This window comes from Protopterus annectens, chromosome 11.part0 (assembly GCF_019279795.1).
Source record: "Protopterus annectens isolate FY-2018-M chromosome 11.part0, PAN1.0, whole genome shotgun sequence".
Lineage (NCBI taxonomy): Eukaryota > Metazoa > Chordata > Ceratodontiformes > Protopteridae > Protopterus > Protopterus annectens.
In genome coordinates, this window is record NC_056745.1 from 1,370,566,087 (window position 1) to 1,370,594,004 (window position 27,918).

The 27,918-nt window shown below is 44.1% G+C and overlaps 1 protein-coding gene across 3 annotated transcripts in view; it reads left to right on the plus strand.

Moving 5' to 3' along the window:
- The window catches only part of LRGUK (leucine rich repeats and guanylate kinase domain containing), a 1,953,320-nt gene that overhangs the window by 593,255 nt on the left and 1,332,147 nt on the right, over positions 1-27,918 (plus strand). The window lies entirely within an intron of this gene.

A 27,918-nucleotide genomic window follows, 5' to 3' on the forward strand; every position in this document is an offset into this window, starting at 1 on the left:
GCCCATGACCTTGACACCAGTCATTTCTCTGAGTAAGTCCCTCTTATAGGATGGTGACATTGTTTGGTGACTCAATGACAGAAGCCAGTTTGCAGTCCTCAGCAAACTGTGTCAGCCATAGACCTTTTGTTTTAGCCTGTACATCTGAGAAGTAGATTCCAAACAATAGGGGCCATAAGACAGATCCCTGTGGAACACCACTGGTTACGGGTATGCTGGTAGGGGTAGAATCACCTATTTTGACTGTGTGGGTTCTGTCAGTGAGACAACTTGCAACCCACCTGACAATATATGGGTTGATCTTCAGCTGGATGAGTTTATCAATGATGCCTGAGTAGGGAATAGTGTCAAAGGCTTTGGCCACATCCAGGTAGGCCGTGTGCATAAATTTGCCTTCATCCATCTTGAGAATGAGATAATTTGTATTGAAATGAATAAAAACAGATCCATACTTCCTTACATTACGGCATTCTAAGACTTGTCTGACATCCTGTAATTTTGCTCCTGCCAAGCATAACATGATTCAGTGTTCATTATCTTCTCTGCAAATGTAAGTATCAGTTCCTCTAATAATGGAATCCCCAGTTACAAGAATATCTTTTCTGACCAGCTCTGAAGAATTTTCAGCTTCTGATTCAGTAATATCTGCTCACAAAGGGATGATCTTCATCACCATTAGTCTTATTAATCTCGCTGTTTTCATTGTGTATTACATTTGCAAGTATACAATTCATCTAGCTTGAGCCATGTTGTCAACGTCTATCTCTCGTCTTTTTTCTTACAGTAAAATTCTTCAATTCTTCTACATTCAATTTAGATTTTTTTCCCTTTCACCTGCCCCTTGCCTCTTTTTTTCTACCTTTTCTTTTGAAAACGTACTGGCTTTTTCTGTAGACTGAAGGTTTTCTGAGAAAAAAATGTTACCTGTCCCCATAATCAATGTGTTACATAACAAAGCAGTGTCCTTTTTAGTATGTATTCTCTTTACTGTACATTTATCATTTTCTTTTTTTTACTTATTTGTTGTGAATTTCCTCCCTTCTTTTTTTTTTCATCTAAACACTTTGAATCCTCAGACTGCTTAATACTTGTATCCAGAATTCCAGAGTTGTTAGGGGCATCATCTTGTTTCAAAGGGGTTGAATGATCTTTCAGACAATAGACACATCCTTTCCTAAATGTGCTCTATTTGCTCTTTGTCCAAAATTATTTATCTGTCTCAGCAGTCCTGTCATTAATATATGTGACAACAGTTCTCCAAGCTGTGCCAACTGCACAAGTGCAATCATCATCAGTAAGTATAGATTTACTACTAATAATGGTAAGCAAATCATCCAACATTTGACATGAGGAACATAGATCACCAGTGTTATCAGGTCTTAGTTTTAAATATACGTAGTATTTATCACACTGTACAAGATATTTGTGCTTTAGCAAATCATTAATGCATACTCATTTAAGGAATCCATATTCAGCATCAAATGAGTAAAACAATTAGAAAAGAAAAGAATAATCAAAATTAGTTACCACAGAATTCAAAGACAACTTAAATCAACTTCTGTGAGAAGAATCACACAAACAATATACAACTAAATACTAAAGTAAGTACAGTGAAGTTGTTGCTTTGACCATACAAGTTCTGAAATTTCAGAAAAAAGCTGGAATTTTTTTTTATGGTGTGTGCAGCACCTTCTGCTCACTCGCAGTCACACCTCTTTTTAACAGTAAAGATCAGTAAACCACAAACCAAAATAGGATTGTTTAGATAAGCTCTGGATTGCCTTCTCTGCAGTCTGAGTAAATGTATAGCTGACTAGGTCCCTTAGGTTGCCTGCAGTTTGCCTACCTAAAACTTATCTGTTTGTAACAACAAACAGTGAAAATTAAACATAAAACAAAGAAATATAAATCAAAGTATATATTCTTATCTACAAGCTATCCCTTCTTCCCTTTAAACAGTGGTAAGAAATAAAATATAAATTCAAATAAACTTCTCTTATCAGACAACTCCACAGTAAATCACAAACCAAGGCAGGATTATTTAGATAAGCTTTGCAAACTGCCCCTGCCAATAAGAGTCACAGGTGACAAGCCAGGGGTAAATTTGAGATTTCCCATCCATTTGTCCAAACTGCATTTGAATAGGTTTATGGAAAAGCTCTTTTTCACATGAATGGAGAGTCTGATTCAGAGAAGGAGTAATTTCTGAGACAGATACCTGTCCATCCAGCATGTTTTGTTTATCTGACAAATGAGGTTTAGATCCTTAAATCGGGTAACTGTAGTGCTGTTTGTTTTGCAAATGTGTAGCAGATTCATCAGGGCTGGATTGAAGAATGCCTTCTAGGTTAGATATTCATATCCCATCCAGGGGAGCCCCACCTGGACCTTCACAATCTGAAATTAACTGCCTAGTTTCTCCAATTCTAGTTTTGGTGAGGGATGATTCTCTTCCTGAGTTAGTGGTCAGCATTCTAACAGCATCTCAAAAAACTTCCACTTGTAAAATTTATCAAAGCAAATGGAAACGTTTTTTATCTTGTGGTTGTCCACAGAGTACTAATCCCTTTACAGCTCCTTAGTGGATGTTCTATGTTTTCTCACATCTCTTTTCCACTTTAGCTCTAGCTTCTCTACTATCAAAGTTCAATTAGATGTTATTTCTAGTTTTCACACTGGCTTTCAGGATTACTCATTAACCTCATTAACAGATAAAGTTTATCTTTTAGCAGTCACCACAGTGAGAAGAATTTTGGAGCCTCATTTCCCCTGTGCGTCATTTTCCACAAAGACAGGGTAACCTTAAGAACTAAACCTTCCTTTATTCTCAGGGTGACTGTGGAGACCAACATTTCTCAACCCATTTATTTACCTATATTCTTATCTAATTATGAAAACAAAGGAGAGTACTTACTCCATACCTTAGATACACACTGGCAACTTTGTTTTTACCTTCACAGGACAAGTTCAATGAGGAAAGATGAACAGCTTTTTATTTCCTTTGCTCAAAATAAGTTGGAGAAAAAATGTGCCCAAAATATTTATTTCAAGGTGGCTGTCCAATTGCATCTTCTTCATCTGTGAATCCAACAAACTTCTATCATGTAAATCAAGACCTCATTTTACTAGATCTATGGTAACATATACAGCCTTCTTTAGAACCAGTTCTTTGAACGATATGTGTAAGGCTGTCACTTGGTCTTCCATTCAAACCTTTATTAAACACTACAAACTGGATTATACCGTCAGGGCTAGGGAATTCTTCAATGCTCCCATCCTGAAGGGTCTTCTTTCATGATGGCACCCAGGATTTCTGTAGCTTGGGATTCTGACCCACAAGTCAGATCAGATGGACTAAATGAACAGGGTACAGAGTTTATGTACTTACCTTAATGATAGATCTTTTCATTCCAGTGTCTCCGATATGACATCCCTTGCCTCTATTCTGTAAGACAGTAAGGATTAGCTCTTTATATTCTTTAGGTCCAAGGCAGCACAGATTAGTAATGTTTGACTTCAGGTGCCAAACTAGATATGAGCTAACTAGGGGGACAGGTACTTTATGGGAAGGAAGAATTCTTAAAGGGGCTCAAGGCTGGCAAACAAGATGTAATATGATCCTATCTCGCCTACATTCTCTACAGATGGGTTCGGAGCCGATCCTCGGCTCCGACTCGGCCGCTATACAATAGAACGCAGTCTCTTATTAGCTGAGTTACCTCGTATCCCAGGATGCACCACTACTGCTTTCCCAGATCTCGTTTGCCGCTTCTACAGCATAGACGTGGTCTCGGACTTGGCTGAGCTAAGTGCCTCTTTAGTGAAGTTATTTCTGTCTAGTTTTTTGCTAAAACTCACCCAAAAGCTGTTTTAACAGCTACTTGTTGTATGTGACTGCGTATTTTAAGTTTTTTGTGGTAAAATTGTATTTTTTGTGGTAAGTGATCCCGCTTAAGTTAGAGGGGCCTTGCCCTATCCTAGGCGTTTTAGTTAGAGTCTAGGCTGTCATTTGTGGTAGTCTTTGAAGTTTAGTTTTTGAAGTTTAGTGTGTTGATAGCCATGTCGAAGGAACATAGACCATCAGGTTTTAAAAAATGTTCCAAATGTAGTTATAAAATGTCCATTACGGATGACCATTCTTTGTGTGTTTACTGTCTGGGCCCGAAACACCTCCAGGAATCCTGTAGCATTTGCCACGCTTTTTCCATTCACGTCCTCCAAGAGAGGAAAAATAAGTTGATTTTGAAAGGGCTTATTACCCCTTCCTTTGAGGAAGCCCTATTTTCTTCTTCTTCTTCCCCTTCGAGGAAGAAAAAATCTTCGGCTCCGACCAGCCCGTCGGATCCGGCAGCTAAAAAGTCACGGCAGGCTTCTCCGTCGGCTCCACGGACTTCGGAGCCGAGGGCGGAACGGTCTGCCTCGATGTCTCCAGCCTCGACTCCTCTGGCTTTGGAGTCGAGAGCTCGGGCGTCGAGAGGCGAGTCATCTTCATCGGCTCCACTGCCTTCGGAGCCGATGAGGGTTGCCCGCTCAGACTCTTCCCCTTCGGTGCCGAAGTCCCCATCAGCTCCGAGGGAAATTGCAGTGGTAGTGGAATCTCCCTCGGCGCCGATACTTCTCGAACCCATACGGAGCCGGTCCCCCAGTCTTTCGGAGCCGGCGGAGAAGTCGACTCGGACCCGGTCGGTCTCTTCTCGGTCGTCGAGGATGTCTGATTCGGATGTAGACAGGGTGCTTCAAAGGCTTTTTCAGTCTCCGGTCTTTGCAAAATTGATCTCGGCTCCAGCCCAGTCGGCTCCGGAGCCGATTTCCCATCCTGCTATCTTGGTTCCTCCCCTAACAGCTTCGGCGCCGTTGGAGTCAGTGTTGGTGGAGCTGGTGGAGGTTGTCGGGTCGGCTCCGACCCTAACTCCAACCCCGCCCTTCGGGTCGGGGTTCGGTACGCGGACCTCCTCTGTCGGCCCTGGGGGGGACGCTTCGGGACCGATCCTTTCGGTTCCAAGTCTCCCTCTCGGTGCGTCGGCTGCGGGAGTTCAGACTGCTGTTGTGGCCTTGGGGGTTGAACCATCCCAGGACTCTGGGGGTCCCGCCTTCAAGGCCATGAGGAGTGCCTTGGCCAAATCCTCTCTGGCCACTTCTACCATCTCACCACCACCTTCCCTTGGCACGGAGACTGGCTCCTTTGCAATCCCCCTGTCTCATGACAGCGGAGCCCTTGGGCCTGAGGTTACCCCCATTGGGGGTTCCCTTCTTCCTGGAGGTCCCTCTGAAACGCTTTCGGAGGAACCTCCTAGGAAGAAACAGTGCAAGAGGAAGCACGTCGACTCCCCTGATGAGTCTCTCACCTCGGATACCGACCTCGATGATGCGGAGGCGTCCCCTAAGTCGTCCTCAGATGATGTATCCTTTGCGGACATCTTGGAGATCCTTAAACAACGAGGCGACTGGCAGTCCAAACCCCCTTCTGCTGAGGAGTTGGTTTTCCTCAAGGCCTTCGGGGCTCAGCCCTCCGCCTCCTGGGTGTCTCCGCCCTTTGATGAGCATCTGGATTTGATCTCTCGAAGGGCGTGGGAACACCTGGATTCTGTTGAACCGGTGCCAGCTCGCCCCAATAAATTCCTTTCGGCTCCCCCTGATAAGGACTTTCTTTCGAAAGGTGTTGCTGTAGATGCCTTGGTGGTGGCGTCTGCCACCCAGCAAGATGTGGCAGAGGCTTCAACGTCCGTCCATCCTCCTAATAAGGAGTCTAGGAGTATGGATCGGTACGGGAAGCGCACCCTTGCTTCAGCGACCTTTACATTAAGGTCTCTGAACTACTTGATGCATTTCACAAGACTGCAGAGGGATCTGGTCAAGGAGCTTTCGGATACCCTCTCCGGTAACTTACCTGAGCAGTTGGCCCAAACGGTTAACTCCCAGTTGGCTACCCTATCCTCGTTATCCAACACGTCCATGAGGCTCATTTCTTATGCAGCCGAAGGAGCGAGCAGAGCGGCGGGAACAGGTGTTGCTCTACGGAGACAAGTCTGGCTACACCTGTGTCACTTTGTGGAGGCCTTTAAGTCTTCCTTTGCCGACGCCCCCTTTGAGGAGTCCTCACTGTTTGGACCCAAGGTAAAGGACACTTTGACTCGCTGCAAACAGGAGGGTAAGACTTTAACTGCCGTAGGGGCCCGGTTTTCCACTCCCTTCAGACCTTATCGCAAGGCTTGAAGAGGAGGGAAAATGTGGTTCCGTAAGTCTCAAAAGCCTTACTCGTCACAGCAGAGCGATTCCCCTTCTTGAGGCAGAGGAGGGGGAAATTTTTCAGGGAGACGCCGTCCCAGAGGCAGCGGAGGCCTCCGCAACACTGGAGACCGCGAGTCCTTTCGTGGCTCCTCCTCCTTCCAGCATCCCTGAAGGAGTACCTGACTGTGCAGCTCTGGAGCCAGTCGGGGGTTGTTTTTCGAGGCACCTAAAGGCCTGGGCAAATATCACTCAGGACCAATGGGTGCTCCGAATCATCGCCGGAGGTTACACCATTCCCTTCTCTCAACCCCCCCCCCCCCACCATCCCAAAGAATCCCGGACCCGCCACCCAGTCAACGGGATCTTGCAGCCAGCGAAATATCGAAGCTGCTTCAAAAAGGAGTCATCCAACCTGTCCCCGCAGATCAGGCCGGATCAGGGACTTACTCAAGATTCTTTTTGATACCAAAAAAGACCGGGGACTTGAGGCCCATTTTGGATCTCAGCAAGTTAAACCAATTAGTGAAAAAGTCCAAATTCCGGATGGTCACCTTGCAATCCATTCTCCCGCTTTTGGAGAAAGGTGTTTGGATGTGCTCCATAGATCTCAAAGACGCCTATTATCACATTCTGATAGATCAGGCATCGAGGAGACACTTGTGCTTCAGCCTAGGAGACAGTCATTTCCAGTTCCGTGCACTGCCCTTTGGTCTCACCACAGCCCCCAGGGTGTTCACCAAATGTTTGGCGGTGGTGACTGCTCACCTGAGAAGTCTAGTATTCCAGGTGTTTCCATACCTAGACGACTGGCTCCTAACTGCCACCTCCAGGCATCTACTCTTGAAAACTCTAGCAGCCACTATCTCTCTAGGCAACTCCTTAGGAATCACCTTCAATTGGACAAAATCTGTATTGCTGCCATCGCAGCATATTCTGTTTATTGGTGCAGAAATAGACTCAAGGTAGATGCGAGTCTATCTTCCTGCGGAAAGGATAGCAACGCTGCAGTCTCAGGTTCGGGCATTACTCCTCAGACGTCGCGCTCCAGCAGCTGTTGGGTTCCATGTCAGCCACTGTTCTTCTGGTCCCCTTGGCAAGGTTGCATATGAGGATACTCCAGTGGCTCCTATCAGTCCAGTGGTCTTATCAAGACCTTCCCCTCAGTCACCACATATTGATCACAGAGACGTGCAAACAGGATCTTTGTTGGTGGCTCCTTTCCTCCAACCTGAATCTAGGGCGATCCTTCATGCCCCCATTCTCCTCGGTCACGTTGACTACGGACGCCTCCCAGACAGAGTGGGGGGGACATTATCTGGACAGGTCAGTCCAAGGCACGTGGCACACCGACGAGAGTCTTCTCCACATCAATATCCTGGAAATGAGGGTGGTGCTTTTAACGTTGCAAGCACTGCACGATCACCTTCCCCAGGGTACGATTGCCATTCAGTCCGACAACATGTCGGTAGTCTGGTACTTAAACAAGCAAGGAGGGACCAGGTCTTACCCCCTTTGCAGAGAGGCCATGAAGGTATGGGATTGGGCGATTGCTACCAAACATTTCCTAGTGGCAACACACATTCCGGGGAGATCCAACGTGATAGCCGACAGACTGAGCAGAACTATTCTCTCCCCTCACGAGTGGTCCTTGAACGACAGAGTGGTAACACAGATTTTCACGAGATGGGGAGCTCCTTGTTGCGATCTTTTCGCAACTCCCCTCAACGCAAAATGCCAGCAGTTCTTCTCTCTCACCCCAGTTCTGGGGGAGATCCCCAAGGATGCTCTAGTCCAAGCTTGGCCCCCCGGTCTGCTATACGCGTTTCCACCGGTTCCCCTTCTCCCCAAGGTGATTCAGAAGGCGATTCGCTTGTAAAGCAAAATGATTCTAATCGCCCCATACTGGCCTCGTCAAGTCTGGTTCCCCTTTCTTCACAAATATGCATTGGAGGGTCCCTGGTTTCTGGACCAAGTTCCGGACCTCTTGACGCATCAGTCAGGACTGCTCCATCAGTCCCTCCATTCATTGAAGTTAGCAGCTTGGCTACTCCTCTTCCGACCATAGTTAGGAGCCATTCTTTCGACCCTGAAGTCATGCATATTTTGTCCTCGGCCCACAAGACTTCTACTAAAAAGATGTATAGCAATAAATGGAAGAGGTTTGCTATTTGGGCCCAACTCCAAGGATTAGACCCTATGACAGCCTCGGTGTCAGAGGTTCTGAAGTTTTTAGCTTCCCTATTCAACCAAGGTTGTTCGGTGTCTACCATCAAAGTTCAATTGGCTGCTATTTCCAATTTTCATGAGAGCGTAGATCCACCTTTAATGAGCAACAAGTTGTGCAAAGCCTTTATTAAAGGAGCTTGGCTTCTACGGCCCCCTATACCTCATCCTGCATCACCGTGGGTCCGTAACGTGGTGTTAGGTGCATTAACCTCATCTCCCTTTGAGCCGGCAGCAACCTGTGACTTAAAATTTCTTTCTTGGAAGACTGCTCTTCTAGTTGCTATTACATCAGCCAGGCGAGTTTCAGAACTTCAAGCCCTGTGTGTAAAACCACCATACCTGGTATTTCACAAAGATAGAGTATCTCTTAGACCAAACCCATCCTTTATACCAAAGGTCTGTTCTAACTTTTGTTTGCAACAATCACTGGAATTACCGTTTTTTTTCCCTAAGTATTCAAACAGAGCTGAATATACCTTTCACAGCTTAGACGTGCACAGACAATTACGTTTCTATTTGGACAGGACACACCAAGCACGAAAATCAGATCAACTGTTTGTGTCCTTTGCGGATAGTAAATTGGGCAAAGCTGTCACGAAAGTCACTATTGCCAAGTGGCTCAGGGACTGTATCAGTCATATTTACCTCATTTCAAATAAGGAGCTTATAGTTCCAGTGAAAGCTCATTCTACCAGGGCTATGGCCACTTCGGCAGCCTTTCATTCCAAGCTCTCTATTAGTGACATTTGTGCGGCTGCTACGTGGTCTTTTCTACACACCTTTATTTCTCACTACAAATTGGATGTGGCATCTAGGGGCCGAGCTTCCTTCGGTTCCACGGTTCTCAGGAGCGTTTTCCAGTGAGCCACCCAGGAATTAGGTGCTAGGGACGCTGTCCCATCTGTAGAGAATGTAGGCGAGATAGGATCACATTACATCTTTTAGTTATGTACTTACCATAACTTTAGATGTATGGGATCCATCTCGCCTACATTCCTAATAACCCACCCTCCTTCCCCCTGCCTCATAGACCAGAAGAGACCAGACGATCCGAATTCAACTTCTTCCTCTCTTGGAACACCTGGCAATGTTATAACAACAGTCTATGTGTGTGTGCATGTGTGCGGACAAACATAATCTGGGGAAGCAGTAGTGGTGCATCCTGGGATACGAGGTAACTCAGCCAATAAGAGACTGCGTTCTATTGTATAGCGGCCGAGTCGGAGCCGAGGATCGGCTCCGAACCCATCTGTAGAGAATGTAGGCGAGATGGATCCCATACATCTAAAGTTATGGTAAGTACATAACTAAAAGTTCTGCCAGATTGGATCCAAGCAGCGACTCAGGGACTCGCATGTCATATCAAATGGAGTAAAATGAAAGGATCTAGTTTTATGATTTATTTATTTATTTGACATTTGTTTACCGGGGAAGTCTGACTGGGCAAGAAGACCCATTTTCAGCTGAGGCCCGGGGAGAAATGCTCCAGCACAAAGAAAAGGAAAAAAAAAACATAACTTTTACATAATTAATCACAGCATGTATAAGCATATCTAACATACATAAGTTTTACCAAGATGATTAATAATCATATCTGCAGACATATATTTACATAGGAAGTTTAGCAAAATATGGCAGATGTGATATTTTTATAGGAGGCATGGTTGTACCTTGAAGGCATTACATAGATAGATGTGATGGTTATAAAAAAAGAGATTGTACAATTGGTCAAGTTAATTGAGAAAATATAGAGATAGTCACTTGTTAGCAGAATTAGCAGAGAAACATAGATAGAACTGGAGATAAGGCAGGTGAAGGATAGTAGTGCAGGGAAGAATGGAAGAACTGAGATGAAGATCCAATAAGAGGATGGTAGGTTGATTCATCAGCAGAGGGAGTGAGAGATTAGGTAGAGTAGAGTAGGGGGAATCTAAGATGAGAAAGGAAGGTGAAAATTAGTAGAGGTGGTAATTACAATAAAAATAGAGGTGGAGGAGAGGGGGCAAGTGGGGAGGAAGTATGAGTGGAGAAATTTAACTAGAGTGAAGCAAAGGGGTGGAAGTCAACTAGGTTTGGAACATGGACAGATACATGACCTGAATAGGAAGTCTTTTAGTTTAAACTTGAATTTCCTGAAGTTAGAGGTAGTTCTGATATGTAAGGGTAGTGAGTTCCATAGTTTGGTCACTGAGTAAAGTATAGACATTGTCCGGCAATTTTGTTTGGTTTATATAGTGTTAGAAGCTGTTTGTCTTCAGAGCAGAGAGCCTGACTAGGTGTGTAAATTTAGAGTATTGAATTTAAGGTGGGACAGTCCTCAGGTCTGTAGATAACTTTATGGGCAATTGTTAGTTGGAGGTAGTTTAGGTGTTGCAGGGGTTCTAGCCAGTTAAGGGGAATAAGAGCAGAACAATGGTGTTTGCAGTATGAGTGATTTTGTTAAAGTAGTATTCGAGCTTATTTTTTAGTGTATTCTGAAGGTTGGTTAAAATGGGGGCACCATATAGTAAGGAGGATAGTAGGTAAGTTGTGGCTAATGTTGTTTCGGTGGCTGCATCCATGAAGTTTTTGTGCTGATGGAGCAGCCCTAGTTTTTTGTTGTGTTTTTTTGATAGTGTTATGTATACGAAGCTCAAAGGTAAGTCTATTATCTGTTGTTACTCCTAGTAGTTTAGTTTATGGAACCACATTGATTTCTGTGTTATCTATTGAAAATATCTCAGTCAACTGAGAGCACCCTTGGTGTAAATAGGAGGAGTTTGACCAATAGCTGATACAAATATCAGTAAAACAAAAGTACATAACTTTTGTTTTAGTGATATTTGTATCAGCTATTGATCATAGTTATGTGTTGGAGCATTTTTCCCCTCAGTTCATATCTTTTGACAAACATATATACAGTAAACTCTCAGATGTTAAGTTGTCTATCTCGCCTTCATTCTTGCTGGATGGGTTCGGAGCCGATCCTCGGCTCCGACTCGGCCACTCTAAAAGCTCGAGAGTTGGTTCCACCGGCTCGAGGCTCCCCCTATATCCCACAATGCTAGGCGTGAGTTATCCCAGATCTCGTTTGCCGCTACAGCGATCGAGGTGTGTTTTCTACCGGCTCCAGGTTAGTGAAAGTTAGAATAGTTTAAATTCTTTAACTTAGACTAGTTTAGTGTAATTTTCTTCCCCCTTAGTGTAGTGGACTTACTTATCCCTTACTACCTTAGTTTCCAGCCCCCTCCCTTTATAAAGAACATATAGTTCTTCCCTAAGGCCTTCGGGCCCTTCCTCCCTTTCCTTAGGGTGTGTGTGTGTTTACTTAGGGACTTTTATTAACTTACCTTTAGTTTTTAAATAATTCCCTTTTAATCCTATCAGTGTAATCTGTGTGTGTGTGTTTTTGTGTGTGATTACACTTCAGGTTCCTTGAGTATGTCCAAGGATACAAAGGTCTCAGGCTTCAAGAAGTGTGACTCGTGCTGTCAGAAAATGTCTCTGACAGACGGTCACACTTCTTGTGTACTGCCTGGGACCTTTACACCTGCAGGACTCTTGTGCTGTATGCCATGGCTTCAGCCCTAGAGTCCTGCAGGAGAGAAAAAATAAACTCATTTTGAGGGGTTTAATTAAGCCTGAAGGTTCCCTTCCTGTGTCTTCTGGGAAACCTTCTAAGGCTTCTAAGACCTCGGCTCCAGCTTCAGAGTCGAGGCCTAAGGCTTTGAAGCCTACTGCTTCATCGGCTCTGGCTGGAACCGATGAGTCTGTGACTGCTGTTTCAGTGGTTTCCTCAGCTCCGGCCGGAGCCGAGGCATTAGAGAGTCATGGTTCGGCTCCGATCATACCATCGGAGCCGAAATCTAGAAAGAGATCGAGGTCACCGTCCCTTGGCTCCGTTCATTCGGCTCCAGCGTCTCCCCTGCTGTCTGAACGGAGCCATAGATCTCACTCCTCCAGGTCATCGAGGCTCTCAGATCACGACCTCCAGAGGGTAGTGAGTAGACTTTTGAAGTCCGAGGCACTGGCCCAAATGCTCCAGAGTCCGACTCATCAGTCGATGCCTCAGCTTGTTCCAATTAATATTCCTCCTCCGACTCCTTTGAGCTCGGGCAGCCTCGAACCGAGACTGTGGTAGCGTCGGAGCCGATACATTTGTCTTCGGCTCCGTCGGCTCCCGATTTCTTCCTTTGAAGAATCTCAGCGCCGGGCTTCCTCGTCGGCTCCGAGGGGGTGAGTGGCATCGGACCCTTGTCCGACCCCCCTCTCCCTCTCGGTGCTTCGGCGCTGGTGAGTTCGGCATCGGCCTCGGAGCCATCTCTGTCGGTGCCGAGGGAGGTTCTCAGCTTCTCGGAGCGGGGACCTCTGACTCTGCCTGACGGGGGTGCATTCGAGGTCATGCGGAGTGTGTTGGAACCTTGTTCGACTCCACAGTCGGCTCCGTCCGCCCCTCCCACTTCGGTGCCTTTGGTTATGTCGACTCACTCCCTCATCCCAGACCGCAGAGAGCAAGCTCCTCAAGAATCCCCTGTGGGGATCTCATCCTCTTCCGAGGCCTCTCCTGAATTGGCAGGGGAGCCCCCTAGGAAGAGAAAGTGTAAGAGGAAGCACTTAGACTCACCTGAGTCTGTCACCTCTGACACAGATTTAGAGGATTCCGAGGGTTCCCCACGTTCCCCTTCTGAAGCTGTCTCTTTCGCAGACATTCTAGAGATCCTCAAACAGAGGGAAAATTGGCCAGCCCTTAACCCTTTGGAGGATGGATCTGTGTATCTTGAGGCGTTTGGCTCTCGCCCTTCCACCTCCTGGGTGTCCCCCCCCTTTGATCCCCTCATGCAGGTGGTTGCAAAGAAGGCCTGGACGGCTCCTGATTCAGTGGACCCTACCCCCAGGAGACCCTCCAAATTTATAACAGCACCAACTGACAAGCAATTTCTCACAAAAGGTGTTTCTGTGGATGCTATGGTGGTAGCTGCTGCCACCAAGAAGGAACTAGCTGATCCTTCGGTGCCTGTCCATCCACCTAACAAGGAATCCAGGTCTATGGACAGGTACGGAAGCGGATGTTCTCGTCAGCGACCTTTGCAATGCGTTCGCTGAACTACCTATGCCATTTTACTCGTCTTCAAAGGGACTTGATCAAGGAAGCAAGTGATATGTTGAAGGATCCTACAGCTGCGGGTTTTCAGGACAAGATGAACACTCAGCTGGCTACCCTGAACTCCATAGCTAACTCCTCCATGCGCCTCCTTTCTTATGCGGCTGATGGAGCGAGCAGGGCCGCAGGGACAGTAGAGGCCATACGCAGGCACGCCAGGAAGCGGTTATGCAACTGCGGACCCCTTTAAAACGTCTTTCACTAATTCCCGTTTGATGGATCATCTCTTTTGGTCCTCAAGTGAAAGAAACCTTGACTAGGTGCGACAGAGATGGCAAGACTCTTTCTGCCGTCGGAGTCCGTTTTTCTACTCCTTCTAGGCCTTACCCCAAAGGCCAGAAAAGTGGGAAAATGTGGTTCCGTAAACAATCTCAAGGGACTTCGCCTGACGCACAAAGTCGGTTCCCCGCCAGAGGCAGAGGGGGGAACAACAATGGTAGACGTCGCCCTAGAGGCAGGGGGGGTCCGCAGAACCAGGGCAATCGGGAAGTCTTCTCTGATAAGCCCTTTCAGCATCCCTGAGGTGTTGCCCGACTGCCTACCTCGGGAGGCAGCCGGGGGAAGATTGTCACTGTACCCAAAAGCCTGGCTATCCCTGACTCAAGACAAATGGGTACAGTCCATCATTTCCGAGGGCTATTCCATTCCCTTCTTTCGCATTCCAAACCAATCAAAAAAAATCCCTTCCAGATGTTCCACCCGCTCAAAGGGATCTTGCAGCTTTGGAAATTTCAAAGCTGCTTGCAAAAGAGCAATTCAGCCAGTTCCAGCAGACCAGCAAGGATCCGAATCTACTCCAGGTTCTTTTTAGTTCCAAAGAAAACAGGGACTGGAGACCAATTTTGGATCTCAGTATCTTGAACAAGTCAGTCAAGAAAACAAGATTTCGGATGGTCACGCTGCAGTCCATCCTTCCCCTTTTGGGAAAGGGAAGCTGGATGTGCTCTATAGATCTTCAGGATGCGTACTATCACATAAGAAATGAAAAGATGCTCCAGAAGATTCCTCCGCTTCAGGCTGGGAACCAGTCATTTTCAATTCAGGGCCCTGCCCTTTGGTCTCACCACTGCCCCCGGTGTTTACCAAATGCATGGCAGTGGTAGCTTCTCACCTGAGACGACAAGGATTCCAGGTGTTTCCATATTTGGACGACTGGCTCCTTACAGCCCCCACCAAGCATCTTCTTCTAATGGCCAGGGACTACACCTTTCGCACTTGTCGAAATTTAGGCATTTCAATAAATTTCGAAAAGTCTGTTTTGTCGCCTTGTCGTACTATTACCTTCATAGGCGCAAATCTAGACACAATCAACATGTCTGCGAGACTAACAGATCAGAGAATAACAGACATACACAAAATGGTCTCGCTCCTCTTCAGCAGCAACAGAGTCAAAGCCAGGTTAGTTCTGAAAGTGTTGGGGATTATGGCGGCTGCCATACCTCTGCTTCCATTAGCCAGATTCCACATGAGAATCCTTCAATGGATGCTCTTCACGCAATGGTCGTACCAGCAACTTCCAATGTCTCAAACCATTATAATCACGCAAACATGCAGAAATCATCTTCTGTGGTGGATGTCTTCCTCTCAGCTCTTATTGGGAAGACCCTTTGTTCCTTCCCCTCCGGTTGCTACTCTGACAACGGACGCCTCCCTGATCGGGTGGGGGGGGCATTATCAGGGCAGAACTGTCCAGGGCACATGGCAACCAGACGAATGCCACTTGCACATAAATGTTCTAGAGATGAGAGCAGTGCTTTTAGCGTTGCAAGCCCTTCAAGACTCTCTTCCCTTGGGAACGATAGCAATCCAGACGGACAATATGTCCGTAGTGTGGTATATCAACAAACAAGGCGGAACCAGGTCCTACCCCCTGTGTCGAGAAGCACTCAGACTGTGGCAATGGGCGATTTCTTCTCAGCGTTTTCTGATAGCAACGCACATCCCCGGGAAGTCCAATCAAATCGCGGACAAGTTGAGCAGAGCTATCCTCATGCCTCACGAGTGGTCTCTGAAAGACTCTGTTGTGAGAGAAATTTTTCTCAAGTGGGGCCAGCCTTGCTGCGACCTTTTTGCTACTCCCCAAAACAGCAAGTGCAGAGATTTTTTCACCCTATTCCCGTTACCAGGCCAACCCAGCAGAGACGCTCTAGTCCAAGTTTGGCCCCGGGGACTTCTGTATGCAGGTACTAGCTTCCCACTAATCTCTCAAGTAATACAGAAAGCTATCGCTCAGAAGGCTTCATTGATCCTCATTGCTCCGTACTGGCCTCGACAGGTTTGGTTCCCCTTTCTGCATCAGTTTCTGTTGGAGCGACCTTGGCATCTGGACCTAGTTCCAGATCTTTTGATCCATCAGTCGGGTCAGTTTCATCGCTCCCTTCCCTCTCTGAACCTCACTGCTTGGTTCCTCCAATTCCAACTTTAGCCAGGCTTCCTCAAATATCTCACTCTGTTCGAGATATTTTGATAGCTTCCCATAAATCTTCCACTCGAAAGATTTATTTGAGTAAGTGGAAACGTTTCGCCTATTGGGCTCAAGGAAGGGACATAGATCCTTTCACTGCTTCCATCCAAATGGTCCTTGATTTTCTAGCTGAACTCTTCCATGCAGGTTCATCTCCTTCTACTCTTAAAGTTCAATTGGCAGCTATTTCTAACTTTCATGTGGGCATTTCAGATTCTGCCATCATGTCCCACAAGCTTTGCAAAGCCTTTTTGAAGGAGTTTTTCTACTCAGACCTCCGTAAGAAATCCTCCTCCTCCTTGGGACCTAAATTTAGTTCTCAGTTCTTTAATTCTCTCTCCTTTTGAACCTGCATCCTCCTGTTCTTTAAAATTACTATCATGGAAGACTCTCTTTCTAGTAGCTATTACTTCAGCTAGAAGAGTTTCAGAACCTCATGCACTCAGCTGTCGACCTCCTTATCTGTTGTTCCATAAGGACAGAGTATCCTTACGAACCAACCCGTCCTTTTTACCTAAAATAGCCTCCACGGCTAACCTAAATCAAAGCATTGACCTCCGGTGTTTTTCCAGAATATTCTAACAGATCTGAACAAAGATTACATTGGCTAGATGTTCATCGTCAGTTAAGGTACTATTTGGATAGAACAAAACAATTCAGAAAATCTGACCAGCTGTTCGTCTCTTATGCAGAAGGCAGAAAGGGACTTTCAGTTTCAAAGGTATCATTATCCAGATGGCTAACATCCCTGATTTCCCTTGTTTATGAAATTAGACACCAAAAGATGCCTAGCAAACCTAAAGCCCATTCTACCAGAGCCTTGGCTACTTCTATAGCCTTCCAAGATAGACTGCCTATTGACACCATTTGTGCAGCGGCTACTTGGGCTACTCCTCACACTTTCATTTCTCATTATAAGTTGGATTTAGCCTCTAGACATAGAGCTAACTTTGGTTCCACTGTTCTCAAGAGTCTGTTCCGTTAGGCCACCCGGGACAAGGTGCTAGGGACGCGGTCCCATCCAGCAAGAATGAAGGCGAGATAGACAACTTAACATACAGAAGTTATGTTCTTACCATAACGTTCCATGTTAGTTGTCTTCTTCGCCTTCTTCTTCCCACCCTCCTTCCCCCTGGCCTGGACAGACCTAGAGGAGTTTTGATTGTGACCTCTCTTTCTACCACCTCTTTACTTTAGGTATATGCTCTGCTGTGCATATTTCCTGGATCAGGATGTAGGTCACCCTTCTCTTCTCCCTTGTTTATAGAGGTGGACTTTGTTACTAGTTATTTTACTACTATTATAGGCAGTGCCTAGCTTACAAACGAGATCTGAGGTAACTCACACCTAGCATTGTGGGATATAGGGGGAGCCTCGAGCCGGTGGAACCAACTCTCGAGCTTTTAGAGTGGCTGAGTCGGAGCCGAGGATCGGCTCCGAACCCATCCAGCAAGAAGAAGGCGAGAAGAAGACAACTAACATGGAACGTTATGGTAAGAACATAACTTCTATTTAACCAGCACCCATGGGGATTGATAGATGCCAGATAACTGTAGTTTCTGGTTGCTTGAGAGTTACTATTAAAAATAGGCCTGTCTAATACTGTACCCTATACTATTTGTTTGGTTTGACTTGCTCTTATGTTGGGCAGAGAGGGAATTTATTCCTATCTTCCTTTTTAGAACTCTAAAACTCTAAAAACATAAGGTACGTTTCTGTGGGGGGAAACAGAAAGTGCAACACATGAAAATTGTACTGTATTTCTTCAAATTTTTTATTTTTTTTGCTGTTTGCTTGAGGGTTCTGGTTGCTTGAGTTCCAGTTAACAGAGTTTACTGTACATACTTAGGCAGTATGAAAGATAATAAGCTAATCAGGGACAGAATCAAAGCACGCAAAAGGAAAAAAAGCGAAAATAATAGGAAATAAAAAAGTGGTGATAATAGAAAATCTCAGTCAGAAGTATCCCATTCTCCAAAGTGAATAAAAAAAACAGGGTGATCAAAATATTCAGTTTGGAAAGATTTGAACAAGAATTATTGGATGGAACCAGGAAAAGAAGAATCTCACCACCATTTTCATAAATATTATATGCAGTTCCTTAAAAGGGATGTACAGAGCTTGCACTGTTCGCTGTCATTATATTAGTGTGATTCACAGATAGCCTTGTAGGTTCATATGTAATTGCTAGGCTATTGACCCAAAAGTATTTATAAGCCTAGCCATGTATACCCAATATACTGGAGAAACCCAATATAAAGGATCTCGCCTAGACTCGAGATCTTAGTTAGCAACAATTGCCCGTATCTAGGAGGGTCATAGGTGAAATCTCTGGCAAAAATTTATGGATTCAAAACAAATAGTACCAACACGGAGGTAAACCGCTGGAATTCACAACAAATCCAAATAACCGACCACAGAATTCCAAATAGCGGATACATTGAGCCAACGAAACATGGGTTTATTTTATATCCACAGAGTTTTTGGATGATACTCTTCTTCAGTGTGTAAAAAACATTATGATAAAAATCACTGCAATTTATACAAGACACAGTCCACTCAGAATCAATTACTAATGAAACCATCAGTTATAGCTTAAAGTCATAGTATAAAACTATGCACATTATTCAAAGCATATAAAATACAACATGTAGACAGATATATAAAATACAGCATGTAGACAGATATATAAAAAATATGTATAAAAAACATATAAATTATTTCAATATCTGTTGTTTCTGTTTAAGTACTGGTTTGATACTTATTGCTGTATTCAGGCCACATTTCTTATCTGCATCTAGTACAAATCAAGGGCATTGTTTAAATCTCCACCCTTCCATTCTTAACCACAATATATATAATCCTAAATAAGAACTTATGCTCCTGTCCTTTCTCTTCTATGTGTTTAGCTAACACATCTGTACTAATTCTTCTTCTAATATCTGATTTATGTTCAATAATTCTGTCTTTGAATTTTCTGTTTCATTTACCTATATAATATGCAGATCATGACATGCAGTTAGCCAAATAAACGACATTTAAAGAATTACAGGTAGCATTTTTTTTAAATGAATTCCTTTCCTGTGACAGGGTATGTAAATGTATTACTTCTATTTATGTAATTGCAGCAAGTACAGTTATGGCAGGGAGAAGTGCCTACCCTATTACTTATTTGCTCTACTTTATCATATGTCATATCTTTATAACATAATCGTGATTTCAGGCTAGAAGAGTTTCTATATGCAAAATATGGTTTATCACCTAGAATCTGTATGATTTCTGGCATTGCCATAAGGATACCCCAATTTTTCTCAATGATATTATTTACATCATTGTATTTCCTATTATAGGTGGTAAAATATCTAACACCACTATCAGCCCTTCTATGAGTCGAGGTATTATTCCTATTACCATTCATGAAGTAAGGTTGAGCTTTATTCTGTCTCATACTTAAAACCTTGGTTTGTGTCTGTTGCAACATTTCCTCACTATAACCCTGCCTATTAAATTCCTGTAACATTTCCTGCATTTGGTTCATGCATTGTACATCATTTGTGTTAAGACAGCTAGTTCTAATCAATATACTTTTTACTATACTCTTAAACACGTGAGTTGCATGCATGCTATTCATGCTATTCTTATGCACATACCTATTGGCCTGTATTTCTTTTTATATACCATGGTGTCAGTAATACTACCTCTCTTTTTCGATTTGATATCTAAATATATGATATCTTCATTAGAATATTCAGCATTAAACCTCAGATAATCAGTTGTTGAATTTAAATAATCTGTAAACAACCTCCCTCAGCCCTAAAATCTAATCCTAAAAAATTCTGGAACTCTATTAACCAAATATTACATCCCGGTAATATTACCTCCCCCAATCCATACTCAGACAAGACATCTGAAGAAACTGCCACTCTCTTCAATACCTATTTTATCAATTCAATATCTAACCTACTGAACCCTAACCCAAACTCCTCTACTACTAACATCTCCAACTTTTCTGAACCTACTCCTAATACTATCTCCTCAAATACCTTCTCCCTCAAACCTGTACCTACTAGCTGTATCAAAACTCTACTCTCTAAATTAAAACCATGCTCAGCATCAGCTGACAATATTCCTTCCACTTTTCTTCTACTAGCAGCTGACTCTCTTGCTCTCCCTGTATCTATCCTAATTAACCACTCTATCTCTGAATCTAAAATCCCTTCCATCTGGAAACAGTGCTGCATTCTACCTATACACAAAGGAGGTTAACTCCTCTGATATCTCCAACTTTAGACCTATTGCTATCCTCTCCCCTCTCTCTAAAATACTAGGAAAAATTTATTCATAAACAAGTTATGTAGTATCTAATACAGGAAACTCTGCTTACACCCACTCAACACAGCTTCAGACCCAAACATAGTACCACTATAGCTCTATTATCCTTCCTCAACATTGTCTCTGTAGCCATGGATGACCATAAACTTATTTCTTGCCTATTCTTGGATCTCTCAAAAGCTTTCGACACTGTCTCACACTCTCTTCTGCTGCACAAACTGCATAACCTCAACTTCTCCTCTGATACTGTTGCATGATTTTCCAGCTACCTCACTGATAGATCTCAATCAGTGAGATGGCACTGTGCACTCTCCCCTCCTCTCCCTGTAAAAATGGGTGTACCTCAAGGGTCTATCCTAGGGCCTTTACTTTTTAATATCTTTACTAATCAGCTCTATACCTCCTGTCCTCAGTCATCTTTAGTGCAATACGCAGATGACTACAGTCATCACCACAGCCAACTCTCCCTCTAAGCTCTTCTCAGCTACTCAGGCATCTTTTAGCTTAGTTGAAACATGGCTCTCCAACAACCAGCTCGTCCTTAACCCTAAAAAAACAAAGCTGTTACTCTTCCTACCTAAAATGTTCAACAATATTAAACCCTCATTCTCCATACAGTCCCTTAATAACACTCCCATTCAGGTAGAATCCAGTACTAAGCTCTTAGGCGTAACCGTCGACAATCAGCTTAAATTTGACTTATATGTTAATAACTGTATCAAAAAGACTCATTCAAAACTAGGGCTCCTTTACCGTAACAAGAAATTCCTTACCTCTGAAGCCAAGATTACTCTCTGTCTTACCTACCTTCTACCTGGTCTAATGTACAGTTGTCAAATTCTCACAAATCTTAACTCAGCACTCCTGACCAAACTCAAATCTACCTACAGCAAGGTAGCTAGATTTGCTGCCCAACAAACTTACAAATCACATCACTGTCTGTCTCTAAAACACCTAAACTGGCTTGAATTATACCCCACCAGCTACTTCTCTCTCAGCTCCAGATCATCCATTCTATCCTACTGCCCAGCACTATCCCCTCTCATCTCCCATTATTCTCCCTCCGGACCTCTCTGAAGCTCTAACCAAGACCTACTACAAATCTACAAACCCAAGTCTAAATTTGGATGCAACATGTACAGCTATCCCCCCACTATTGCCTGGAATAGGCTCCCACTAGAAGTCAGGATCCTTACACATCCTAAACAGTTTAAGGCAGCCACCAAATAGCACTTTAAAAGTCACTGGTCCTGCCACTGCACTCTCCCTCCTTAAACATCCCCTACTTCTCATAACTTAATCTACTTTCTGCGCTTAACTCACTCTTCTCACTAGCTCTCTATTATCTGCCTTTGACTACTCATTCTACTGTCTTCTAAAATCTATTAAGCAAATCGCCTCAGAGAAACCTTCTATTGTAATTGTCTTGCCTTCATGCAACTACATTATGATAAAACTGGGATGTGAAGTTGTTCAGTCTCGCCATTCATTCTTACAAATGGGTTCGAAGCCGATCTCTCGGCTCCGAGTCGGCTGCTTTCACAAGCTCGAGGTTTTCGAGTAGCTCGAGGCCAAGTCCCTATCCCATGATGCTCTCTGCCTCACCTCAGATCTAGTTTGCCATTGCAACAGATAGGAAGTCGAGAGTGGAGCTCGGGCCAGTACTTCATATTTTGAAATTTATTATAGATATTTACCTTTAGATTCTGTGTTAAAAAAGTGTGTTTCATGGCTACTTAGCCTTAGCTTATTGTTTAGGCACTATCTTTAGTCCTTTTTTGATGAATTGTCGTCTTTATAGAGCGGCTGCTCTTAGGCCTTTCATTGGCTGCATTTTAGTTTAACCATATCCTGCTAAAAGTGTTAACTTTATAATTATAACTGTTTGAAACTTTGGCTGGTTTCTCTTAGTGTGTGTTTTCTAGATTCTTCAACTGCTTAGATATTGCTTCTGTTGGTCTTAGAGTGGTGTTTGTTGTCTAGGCAGTTTATCAATCTATATATATATATATATGTTCTGAATGGAACACCAGGTGTATGCTTAGGGTTATGTATCCCACACAGTTTGACATCCGTGACAGCCTCCACCTCATTGCGGATACCCTGGATCGGTTCAGTGATGCAGTGGACAGAGGGTGGGCTGAGACAGTGTCTGTCTTGGACTGCAGATTGTCCGTGCTGGAACTTGTGGTTGGATTTGAGCGTCGAACAAATGGATGTAGGTCAGCAACACTGTCTGCTGAGACCCCATGTGGCCATGCACACTCACGCTCCCGTAGTGGCAGTACATCCAGCACTACAGAGGGTAGTGTGCCGTCCACACCATGACATGGCAGGCCATGGGCTTGTGGTCCTGAGTGGTCTCATGGGGGACATGGTCCCAGGAGACACCAGTCACCATCAGGTACTAGCAACACTTCTGACCTTGGGCATGGAGGTGCCTGTTCAACTTCTGGCAGAGCCAGTTCCCATGTTCGGGGCCGGAGATGGTGAATTGTCAACTCTACCATTTATGGTCCAGAGCTGTCCAACATACACACGTGTAGAGCTAGCACTGAGCTTGACTTTGTACATGCACACACACACACACCACAGTCAAATGCAAGTCACCTACAGACACACACAGCAGCTCACCACGGTCCATCTTACATGCTCCCCCCTGACTCACAATCATGCTGTCTACCGTTTGGGCCAGCCTATGCCTCCTTCATTCCCACACAACACCCTGTGCAAGTGATGATACCTGCGCCACATCCCTGTCATCCTTGACATTGATGCAGGGAAATGAAGCTATGGGTCTGATGCACTGAGTGACTATATTATTTAACATTTACTTGTGTAATGCAGTGTTGGTTCACCATGCCACTTATAGTGGTTAACGAGAGATACTGTATGCTGGCAATTGTCAAGAGTACGCCAACTACATTTGTGTACCTTATGTGGTCCTTATGTTGTATGTTGTTGACTTGGCTGTATAGTTGCACATGAATCTGTTGGGATAACCTATGGATACACAGTGGAAAGGAAGCAGCAAAGGATGTCATGTCAGCACAGCGGACATATGTCATCAGCAAGATGCAGCACTATAACTGCATGGCTCCATAGGTTCATATGTGTATAACAGGCTAACAAGGTGAATGTTGGCATTCAGCATACTCATACATCCCTAATCTATGAGAAGTCTGCTACCCTTTATAAGTGCCACCAGGGTTTTGATTGAGATGACACATTTACACATATCTTGTGTCCAGTACCAACAGTTGCCCAGCAACAGTTATGATTGTTGTGGTTTGCATTCCAATGTGTAACCTGCACATGATGTGTGTCACAGCAAATGTGTGCATGACTTGCATGGTGGGCCTGTTTCATGTAGGGTGCACTGCCTGTGTTAGATACCTGTCATACCAGCATGTACTATGCATACCACACTGATGCTGGTGTGTGGCATAGGTGACGTGTTAGTCCTGTTATGGATACATGGAAGGTACCCAGTGGGAACTGACACCTCCCTGTATGCAGCTGTACACATCCCCTCCAAAGCATTTTGGTGACAGACTACACATGTAGAGTCCTGATATGGACTCCATAGGACATGTTCTCTACAACGTGTATTGGTGTACTTTGGAACCCATGTGGCTGCTACACTTGTACAATATGCCTGTGTAGTGACATGGCAAGGGTGCCATTGCACACGATGATAGCTGTGATGACTCCCACATTCAGTATACCAGTGCCAATCTGGAATGTATGTCCCAAACCTGTCAGCATTGATTGTACAACAGTGAATGGATCCAAACCTTTCCGACCAGTGGCAGTCAAAGGCTAGAGTACTCTCTGTGTTCAATTGATACATCCCATGGTTCCATAATATGTTGTAAAATGCTCTAACAGGCTCACAGAAACACATGGCTACATTCAGGCTAGCACCACTTCCAATCAGTGCGTACAGGACATGCCAAGACACACACATAGTGCGGTTGGCTACATGTAGGTGTGCACACTTTCCTATGTAGTGATACATACTGCAGATCACAATACATGGTACATGTAACACACCTCTTTTCTGCTAGTACTGTCATTTTAGGACATGTTGTGCTTAATGACATATGCAGGCCTTGTTATGGTTAGTTTTTTGGGGGCTGCATCACCCGCTACAAATAAAACACTGTAAAACCTTACATATGTCTAGGCTACCAAGGTTATGCCATATGGATATATATATATATATATATATATATATATATATATATATATATATATATATATATATACACACACACACACACACAAACACCAAGTGGGCTGGAGTGAGATTAGAACACCTACATATCCAGTCTTATATACTATAGCTTACAGTACTTATCGCATGCATCACGGCTTACATCTGATATTACACTGTCAGCTGGTAGTCTTAAGGTGACTGACATCATTGGGCCTTGTACACGAGGGCAGTGTGGAAGCCAGCAGCAAGTTACAGGGCCACAAAGCGTATAACCATTGCAGGTGGATAGCCCATGAGGGCATGTCCATTCATTTGCAGGAGGATACACAGACACGCACACACACACACACACACACACACACACACACACACACACACACACACACACACACACACACACTGACACAGTGATGCACCAAGTAAATATTGTGGGAAGAAATAGCCAGGGAATTGTTATGGCTAGGCTTGTATAGGCCCTAGGGCCAATAGCCTAGTACCAACCTATAAGTGGGCTGGAGTGAGATTAGAACTCCTACCTATCTAGTCTTATACACTATAGGTCACAGTACTTATCACACGTGCCACACGTTAAGTCTGTTGAATGTGTGATTGCAGGCATAGTACTTGTGCATTACCCAAACTAGACCTGTGTTGACCAGCATCTTTGGCATGCAGTGTGATATTGCTTCATACTGTTATCTGCATCTAGTATGCTATCATTGGGATAACTGTAATTATCCTAGTTATGTGTCTACAGTTACCAGTAAGACCATATGTGGCTGCTTGCAGTTACATAGGCATACCTGTGGGCAGGGACAGGTTGCCCTCTCCATACATGTGTTGACAACATTATATATTACAGCACCTGCTCACCTGTGTCTGTCTACGTGGTGACATCTAGCAGGCACAGGGGTCTGTGGATAAGTGGAATCTGTACTGTTGCATCCTTAGCTTGGATTCTTTGAGCAACAGTATGGTTGTATGATAGTGGAGATTTACTTACCATTATTGGGGTATGTTGGACAATACAGACATCCACACACATATTTCTATATATAACAGGGAAGTATATATAACTGTTGCTATGTGTATGTGTGATATGTATATGTGTTATGTAGATATATGTGGGTGCATGTATCATTTTAATATATATAGTTATATATTTATATATATATATATATATATATATATATATATATATATATATATATATACACACACACACACATCTCTATTTAACACTACATAGTGATATATATACTATGCATGTGAGAGAGAGAGAGAGATAGTGACAGACAGATATGTATACGTATATATGTATATATAGGCATTTATACATAACAGGTCATTTTAATGAAGGGGCAACAAGATTGTGCTCATTTTACATAAGTGTATGTGCATGCCCAGTGGGACTGCCAGTACTAATAAGGTGACTCCAATCCACACCTACCTGTACTCCAGTCCGGGATTTTGTATGTTACAGACATTAACATCCACCACTGTTTTTGCAGTACTGCACTTCACTCAAACTGTCCACAGCATTCCTCAGCTGTGTGCTGTGCTTAATCTGTGACTGTGGTTGGTAATGTTACACCACCAACAAGACTGACAGTCTGCGTACCTCTCAACTGTCCTGATTTCCACAGAATGTCCAGAGTTTTGCCTCATGTGTTTGGTCTGTTCCTCATACATTTGTGGTCTTCTGGTGAACTATTGAATATTGACGTCACTACATTATAGTACTTACAGACAAACATTTGTGTTTCAGATGTTATATCCTTCAGAACAAATGTAATAATGCAACACCTTTACTTCCAGTGACTTTCTAGGTTTATGGGGACAATACTTGAAATATGTCCCTATGTTTGGGCATTTGTACCCCCCAATCTTACTGGCTTTGTCCAGATTTCTTGCAGTAACAGGTATGACAGTGTGTTAAAACACCAGTATAGTACAACCTCACATGCAAAAGATGTGCGTAATTCCAGAACCATCAACACCATCACCCATGCCAGCTTCTCTAGTCCACTGAGCCACTCAGGTCACCAGACAGAGAGGAGTCATTCATCACACAATCAACAGCATAAATATATACATTGTTATCCTGTGTGAGGAGAGACATACAGTGGTGTGAACAATTTCTATTTTACAGCACTGAGATTGCCTGGTCCACTGATATACCATAGGTGATTTTCTGTTAAAACAGTTGTATGGGTACACTGCTGTGTTGGGGGTGAGGGAACATCGATACATGATCTGCTGGTTTATACAGTAGTCCAAATATCATGTGAGCCCACTGTTGAACATCTCCCTTGACTGATGTAGTGAATATTCCAACCATGAGGCCTAGTGACTATTAAGGAACACATACTATTGGACTGGGTTTTTGTAGTCCCATGTGGATGTTACATCTGTCCAATTAACTCACTGTAGTTCCTTGCATAACAGCAACAAATCCATAGATATGATATATTATAATAATCCTTCCAATTAGTGTGTAGCTTAGAGACTTACCTTGCGAATGCAGCAGTTGAGAGACCTGTAGTTCAGGGCTGACTCTGTGTGATGCAAGCAATACACAACCAATACATGGATAGGTACAGATTGTGTGGGTTGCCTGGCATCGACACGTTTACTATATATATATATATATATATATATATATATATATATGTGAGTAGGAGTAAGGTGTCCATCCCTAGGGGGCCCTAGGTTGTCAGTGAATGTGTTATGCATTCTCTCTTAGCCAATGGGAGGGCATACTGGGCATGCCTACATCTGCCTACAGGGACATCACCAGGGGGCTTCTCCTCCAAGTCCGCTTGTGAGTGTGGCTGTGGTGAGCTGTTTTCACAGGATCATATTGTGTAGCATGTGCACATCTGGCTGGAGAGTACTGCAGGGCTCTACCAGATATGTCACGTCACCAGAATTGTGACTTCAGCAGCCCAAACACATTCTCTATGTGATGTTCCTAGTTTGTACATTTGCCTCATTGTGGCACTCTTCCATGGGTATGTGTGCAATTCTGATGGGTGTCATCATCCATCTTTTGCAGGGCGTAGCCAGCATGCCCCAGTAAATGGCCATGTGGGATGTCCCTCTTAGCAAGTATCTGGTACAGCCTGTGATGCATGCCAGTTATGGGAGTCGTGGTAACTGCCAGGGCTGCCAGCACACATATTCATGATAGTGCCCTGGGCATTGCACACAACCTGGCAGTTGATGGAGTGGTACCCCTTGCAGTTGACAAAGATTCTACTCTGGTCACTGGGTGGTGCCTTGATGTGTACAGGAGTGCAATCT